General features: G+C 37.4%; 1 protein-coding gene across 2 annotated transcripts in view; it reads right to left on the reverse strand.

Annotated features, from left to right (window-relative positions):
- Nucleotides 1-5,865, reverse strand: part of SREK1 (splicing regulatory glutamic acid and lysine rich protein 1) — a 27,557-nt gene extending 21,692 nt beyond the window's left edge. Inside the window, exons 1-2 of one of the 2 annotated variants that reach the window (XM_031063867.1) lie at nucleotides 5,766-5,865; nucleotides 2,965-3,098 (exon numbers count right to left, since the gene is read on the reverse strand). The gene's annotated coding sequence lies outside the window, so the exon portion shown is untranslated. The remainder of the gene's footprint in view (nucleotides 1-2,964; nucleotides 3,099-5,765) is intronic. The other variant, XM_031063866.1, reaches the window with a different exon arrangement.
- Between the last annotated feature and the right edge of the window lie 2,257 nt (nucleotides 5,866-8,122).

Raw genomic sequence — 8,122 nt, forward strand, 5'->3', positions numbered from 1 at the left:
AGAGATTTAACAGAACAAAACAAAAAAGGGACAAAATAAAATAAAAATAAAAGAAACAAAGGAAAGAAAGCAAAATAAAATAAAAACAGAGACAGGGCGTCCATCTTCAGCAGGTCAGACTTCGATCTCATTTCCCCCATGAAGGTTTCACTTGGCGGCAGGTTTAGTGGCATGGCAAACAATGCCTAACTCAGGCAAGTGTAACAGGTCTGCCTTGGCCAGTCTAGTCATCTAATAATGCACAAATATCACACAGAGAAAACATACAAAACCAAATTAATAGTCAAAATCCATCTACTAGATAATGTGGACATAAAATTTAGAAAGATTAGGGTGGCATCTTTGTTTAGCTTTCATCTTTGCATTTTCAAAGCATATTTAAAGAAAAACCTACCAATACACACAAAAAGTTGTATTTTCACAGCTTAATGGTCTTACTTCATTTACAATAACATTTTTGTTAAACTGTTCATCAAATGTCACATACTTTACATTGATTTCATTCTGTAGTGATTTCCTCCTTGATTTACACCACTCTTTAAATACACTCCAAATGTCAGGTTTTTTCTATTTTTTTGAACCAGGTTTTTAGATTTCCATTTTACCTCTCCTCTATATTTAACTTCACACATTAAATGTTTTATTACTGGCAATGTTGGTCAATGGTATAATTTTACCTCCTGGTAGGATAAAAAGTCATCACTACTTTTAAAACCCATGATCCAGTTCACTGACTCCATTAACAGTGCATCGTATGATACATAGTGAAATAACCTTTGTGCCATGGTCTCCAAAGCCATACTTATTCCACACAATAATAAATTCATTAGAAAGTTAAATTTGCATAAATTCACATCTTTTTATAAATGAGTGATTCTGATACAAAGTTACAGAGAACACCATTCTGACATCAAAAAAAGCAATCCCAAAACCTTGTTCACCTAATTATGCATACATTTTTGTGGAGTCCAGAATGATTCTGAACAGTGATCACGTTTTCTCAGAAACGCCTGATCAGCCAGTTATCAATAGAGCTGGAAGAAGATTTGTCAGAATTTTGACTTACTCTCCTTTCATTCACTGTCTACCACAAAAGATACAGGAAAATGTAGCTTTACCTGCCTGTTGCTATATCATGTCAGGCAGTGATCTCATCACAAGAAAAACACCAGGAAGTGTTGTTCCCTCATTAGGCAGCCATCTTCCCTCTCTGGCAATACTGAACCAGTGTTAAGATCTTACTGATGAAATATAAAACCAAGATACGGAATAATCTTTGGTCTATTTATTATGGGGCAATTCTTCAATTGGAGACTCTAGTGCCCTTAGCCTCTACACACTTTCCAGTGCATACAGCAATATTCTCTTTGTGGTTTAAGAGCAAGCTAAAAATACAAAAACAAAGAGTCCCTAAAACAAGACAAAAAAGGAACTAAAAACCTAGGCTTTACAAAGATAAATGTATGTGCTGTATGACCTGCCTAAGAAAGCTACAAGAATAGGCAGTATACTGTAGGTCAATATGGCCTCTAGTCAAAGTACTTTTATAGTCTGTGAAATTTTTGAGATCTGTCAGTTTGTTAAGAACGTCCCAAATGAGTATTATAGCAGCACTCATCTCACACTATCTAGATCATAATGCAGCAACACGCCAAAACATGGTACTCTGGGACCATTGTTAACAAACTGCAAGAAGTCAATAGTATTTTTTTAAACCAAAACCTGATTCTTGCAGTTAGAGATGTTAATAAGCGGTATTTCTTGATCTGCTGCAGTTTACAGTTCAATCACTATACATATTGTTGTTCATAGCAAAACAACAACCAAGTTGAAAGAAAAGTCAGGTTCACTCCATCAGCTGCAATGATTCCATTCCAAGGAGGCAAAAGGTCCAGCTACCAGTCAAGAGGCTAAATTCCACAGTGATCCCAATGAAGTCAATGGGCCTCTGCCTAAATCCATTGATACGCTTGCCACAGGACCCTGCTTCATGTTTATAACTGTATTCAAATCTAGGATGCTTCTACTAACAACAAGAATTGTCAGGTACTCAACACATCTATAAAAGCATGGCCTCAGAGCTAGGGGAAGGAACACCTGTCAATGTATTCATCAAGTATTTTATCTCATGAAGACTTTTAATGTAATTACATTACATTAGTAATGTTTTAAAGAACATTTAATGTAATTACATTACACCAGTAATGTTTTTAAGAACATTTTTAAGATGGGAGCATTCTAAACAGACCACTGCATATTTAAACAGATACCCAAAACAAAAAAGGAGTACCAGTATACATAAGGAAATTTTTTTATGGCACATGAAGTAACATTTTCAACAGTAACATGAAAGAAAAAGGTTTTAAAATTAAACTAGCAGATAAACATTTATACTCAAACAGTATTTTGAATGCTAAGTATCTTGGATTAGATGACTCTAAAATGGCCAAATGAGTATACCACGTCTGTAAGACAAAACTGGGATTAACTCTAAAAATGCAGAAATAATCAGTATCTTTTAAAAAGCACACATCAGCAAAAAAATCTCTACAGCAAGGGTGATATATTAAGATTAAAACTGCAATGTTAAGTGTCAGGGAATTGCCTGATCTTCTCAGAGCTCCATTGACTTCAGTGAGAACTCTGTGTGTGAATACACTTGCCTACACAAACCACAGGAAAAGGAATTATTTTTCTTTCTTTTCCTTCAAAATATGTAATAACTACAGAAACCTGAGTTATAACTTAAACTAACTATCTTTTTGCTAATGCTGAATTTCAATTAAACATGTATAACTGGGACTTTTTTCATTCAATTTTCAATTTTGTTTCAAGGCCTTTTTTTTCCAAAAACCAATCAAATAAAATAAAACAACAGCAGAGCATCACCTTACACAGAAAGCTTAAAACAATTAAAAAACACAACAAAGACCAACATTACAGAAGAATGTCTAAAATACCAACCTTCTGCGCAGGGCACAACTATCAAAGCTCTGTCAATAAAAACCGTGTTAGTTAGATGCTGGGCCACACCAACACTCGATGCTTCACGAAACTTAATATAACATACTTTGGAGGAAAAAGCAAGAGGTGCGTTGCTGCAAGATAAAAGGAAAAAAATAACAATTAGTCATAATTGTATGCATATTTTTTAACTATTACTCCTTAGGAAAAAAAAAAGGAAGCCCAAAGTATAGAAATCTACTAACTTGCCACTTGCTGTATCAGTGAAAAAAGATGGAGCACCTTTTTAATGAAAACTTACGTACACCAAAATCACTAATTAACAAGACTAATTTTCTTCTATTATCTGGCTACACAACACTGAATAGTACATTTCAAATTACTATTTTAAGGGGCATGTTTACTTGACAATAACAATTGCCAAGTAAATATTATATAGTTCATCTTTTTTTTCCTGAAAATTATTCTTTTTTTTAGGAAAGACAAACAAGCCATGCAATTTTTTGCTGGGTCCTTCAGATATTAGCCTGTAATAATCAATATTCTTTCTGTGGCTTTCACAAAACTAGTTTTATTAATTCTTACAAAGATAAAAACAATTCTTGAGAGGGCTTTCAAATACTGGGTCTTAGCTGACTAATGTAACAAAAATCATTTGCCTAAGTTTAGCACAATGTAGCATGGAGTAACATCAGAGGAAGTAGGAGCACCACACCATTTGGCTACAAAAGGGAAGAAAATTTGTAATTCACTTTTCCATTACACTGTATGCCAAGAGAAAACATTTAAACATTGCAATCTTGAGCAAAACAACGTAAGTTTGCATTAAGAATGAATTCCCTAGTCAAGGTTTGTAACCTTTATATTAGCAGCTTATTTCTTCACATGAAGGAAGCACAGGTAAATACTCAAAGAGAATACAGTATTGCTGGAATATCAGCAAGTTTCATTTGAAATCATGGAAAAAATGTTGCACAGACTGTTTCACCCTGGTCCTGTCTCAACCAAAACGGAAACACTTGTCAAATTTCTGGAAGCACCAGCAGCAGCTCAAGTTTAACATAACCCATCTTGGAGTCCCTTCAAATTCCAAGGATGTGTTTCCCCAGTTATTCTATGAAATTCTATTAGATTTCAGGATTTAAATACAAATCAAAAGTTTTAGACACCTGATCTCATCATATTAATTATAAAAAGAAACCAAAAATGCAAGCCTCAGGCAGGCAGACTAGTATGTTTCCAGCTACCAGAACAGTAGCATGAATGTAAGATATCTAGAGATGGCCAAATTCAGAATGTCATTCAGAAACATCTATGATGGAAAATTCTGTAAGAAAAGACGACACAGGAGAAGAAAAACTAAACAGGGAGTGGGAGACATAAACATCATACAATTTAGAGAAACATTTTAAGATTACTACATTTCTTCTGCTCACTTTCATTAATTTGTGGTGGGTAATGCTTTTACCATTTCAAGCTTCCACATTCAGGAAGGGACAAACTGCATAAAACAGCTTCTGAGCCAGCTGTAAGATCTCGGTTGAGACAAAGTTTCCAGCATCAGAGGTGACAGCCAGCTGTGACTTCTTCAGTACTCTAGAGATACTCTGAGCACCACAAAGACTTCTACGGCCACAAGTAGCCTTTTATTTGCTTTGGTTTCGTGGGGGAGAGGACTCTAAGGGAAGGGAGGAACTCATGTCTTGGAGTTTCTTGTCTGTCATCACTGTATGGCGTTTGTTTGCCTCTTTTAAAATATATCCCTCAGTATTATAACCCAAACGGCTGAAGTCACCACTGAAGGTCCTATGGTCCACATAGAAGACTTCTAGTATCTTCTGATTTTTTTTCCTTTTTTGCTTTCATTGCCAACTCAAAAATATAATTCTGCTCCACACAGTTTCAGACCTCCCCAGTAATCCCTACAAATTTTAACATCTATAGAGCCTGCACTATCAAGTGTGTTTTTGTAAGATTTACTCTCCTGTATTCCCTAATTTAGAACACAAAAGCTATGTGGACAATATGTTAAAAAATATTAGATGTCTGAACACTAGTGCAAATGAGGCCATACAAAGACTTCTTGATACCAAGTGCCTTCCAGAGGTCAGAAAGGAGAAATTCTCTACAAGGTGACACACTCTACCAAAAACACATCGAAGTTGCCTCAAGGGAAACTATTAAGATCTAAGAGATCTAAAATTTTAGAAGGTTTAACAGTGATTGAGTCCTCTCTTTTTATGAAGGGGGCCTCAAAAGTCTTCCCTTTTTTTAGAGGACTTTCTGCTAAAACAGTTAAGTCATAATTCCTTTTGTCATCCTTTTTTTGCTAGCCTTTACTGAGGCTGAATTGAGGGAGACTCGTGATCTTTTTCCTAGGTTACACAGCCTTGACGTCAAAAAGCAACTCATATATCTCTGATTCAAAGTTACAAAAATTCTGTTAGTCTCTTTAGAAGAAAAAAATTTAAGAGGAAATAAATATCTAAACAGTATTGGGACACTTCTACCATTTTTGTTTCACTTTGTAGAAAGACAGCAACATTCATCTCCTAACAGAATAAAAACCAACCAAAGTATTTTTTAAGACGAACTTATTCAGAAATCTACGGTAATAAGAAAAAAAAGGCTATAAGACATTTCTCCAACTGTCCAAATTTTCTCAAGTGGGGCAGGGAGGTGGGATGTGTGAGGTGTGGAGACATGACAGAAATGAATAACTTATTAAAATAGAATATTATGGATTAATTGTGCCGATCAGTTTAAATAAGGCTGTGTGTGTTTTGCCTCAGAAGCCTCACCTACACTGCTGTCACTGCAGGATATAACAATTCTATTTACTGGACTATACAGACGACAACCCCTTTTCTCAGATGAGATGTCCCTTAAGCGAAGGCGGTCCATCCACCTGTGTCAGAATGGATAAGGGATACAAGTGAGATTGACTTGGGTGGCAGCCCTCAATGCTAAACTAGGCTTTGTCCAAAAACTCTGGTTCATGAACAGAACAGTTTTAGGCTCCAAACTAGAGGAGGCCCCAAACCCCACTGCCAAGGTCTGGTATGGCATGTATCACCATCTCTCAAGGCCTTCTGGGTTGCAACCAGAGCAGAACTTCCTGGTGGCAGAACACAGAGGCCAATCCAGTCTCGCCCTTGACTAGGGAAGGGTTATGACAAACCAGTCCATCATTCAACTTTTTATTAAACCAGAAGTTTTTTTCCCAACAGAGTTCTAGCTTCCAAGACCACTCTAGACTATTCAGTAGCAAGCAGTATTACACAGCAGGTCTTTCCACACCTAATAGAGACAGTTTGTGATTCCCTGCTTTCAAACAACTCATTCTGCCAAAATCCAATTGTTGCTCAGTAAGTTTTTCAACATTTAACTGTTCAAAAATCTTCTTAAGGTCACATTTGAAGGCTCACTGCTACACATGTAATTTTGAGGCCTACTCTGAAAGGCAGACTTTAACTGGGTTACAAGTGTCTGCACATGTCTGGGACTAAGAATCCAATTACAGGTGTCACTGGTCTCCTGCTAAACTGAAAACACCACTAGGCTGTGGCAGTGGATAGCATACTGGAGTATACACCCAAGGCAAAAGACCTGTCACATCCTGCAAACCAGCTTCCGTTTTTAACTGTATTGCAAACTGATAGTGATCTATGTTGTGTTTGGGACACCATTGCTTCCCATCTGCTTGTCAATCAAATACTATTTTATGAATTTATCACAATGTTATTTAAAAACATTTTCAGAAAGTCAACAGGAAGCACTTTTTTTTTTTTGGTTCTAGGGAAAGGCATGAAGAGCTCTTAGGCATACTTAGTCATCTCCCAAGTTAGCAATTTGGAAGTCAGTTCAAATGTCCAGAAGTATGAGGCAAGAGAAGTGCCTCACTTCTAATATGTATGCATAAATAAGGGTAAATAAAACCAAGAGTAAAGCAGGTAATCACAATCCTGCATCCTATCTCTGAAAACTGAATTAATCAGCATTATAACCTTGACATTCCCAAGTTATTCTCTATTATGGTACTGGATTTCATTATTTTATGTGTATATACGCCCTGGCAAAATTGTATATTGGCATATTGGCACAGACATTATTTGTATATGAATGTCAATAATGTCCCCATTTCCCTTAAAACCTGTTATATAACCTAGTGAAAGACAAGAACAACAGCTGTAACAAAAAACCAGATTCAGTCACGAGAAAACCAAAAATATAAAGAAAGAACTGTGGAACAAGTCCAGGACAAAACCCTAGAAAACTGTGTAAAAATCCACCATATAGCTATCAGTAAGGCATATCTTATTTTAAGCATATCTTTACATATTAAGTGTTTATTTTTTCTGAATGCTTGGTATCCAAATATAGTCAGATGTTATGTAGCTATATAAAAACTAATAAAAATCAACTTTTTTGGCTCTTTCCTTTTGCAAATCGAAGACTTATTAGCCTGAATATTTTTGTATCAAAGCTCACGTATTGGGATGCTAATAATGCCCTCTCCTTTCCACTATTCCGATTTAATTTTTAAAGTACATTTATTATTCGCTTCCCAGTACAACTGCTACCTCGAGAGAAAAAAAAATTCATCTCCTCCCCTTTACTGCCGATCATCGCCTTCTCGGGAGAGGCAACACTGCTATTTTACAAGCCCCTGCATCTCCCACTTGAGCGCACCCCTCGCACGCCGCTGACACCATGTGAACCGCTATAATTTAGGGAGAGATGTGGCGCCTGAGATTAATTTATTCCACAAATTTTACTGGGGGCAACTCCGAGGCAGGGCGGGTTCCCTCCTCTGCCCGCTACAAAACCTCAGCTACTCTGGCTTCTGTTCGAACAGCCCCTTCTCGGAGCACAGCGCCCTTCCTACAGAAAGGGAAAAAAGAAAAAGAATAAAGGCAGTCCGGCGAGGGCGGGCCTGGAACTCCCCGGTCTAGCTCGCCTGCACCCAGCGTGGGCGAGGAGACAGACAAGGCACAGAAAGCGGATTTTTAGGGAAGAGGGGAAAAAGGGCCGGCGCCGCCATCTTAAGTGCGGGCGCAGCTCCTTCTCCGCAGCTCCGACCATACAAAGGGGAAGGACCACGTGACGCCTCCCTGGTGCCCGCACTCAAAATGGCGCCTCTGGCCTCCTGCCCCTG

Source organism: Geospiza fortis, unplaced genomic scaffold (genome assembly GCF_000277835.1).
Source record: "Geospiza fortis unplaced genomic scaffold, GeoFor_1.0 scaffold397, whole genome shotgun sequence".
Lineage (NCBI taxonomy): Eukaryota > Metazoa > Chordata > Aves > Passeriformes > Thraupidae > Geospiza > Geospiza fortis.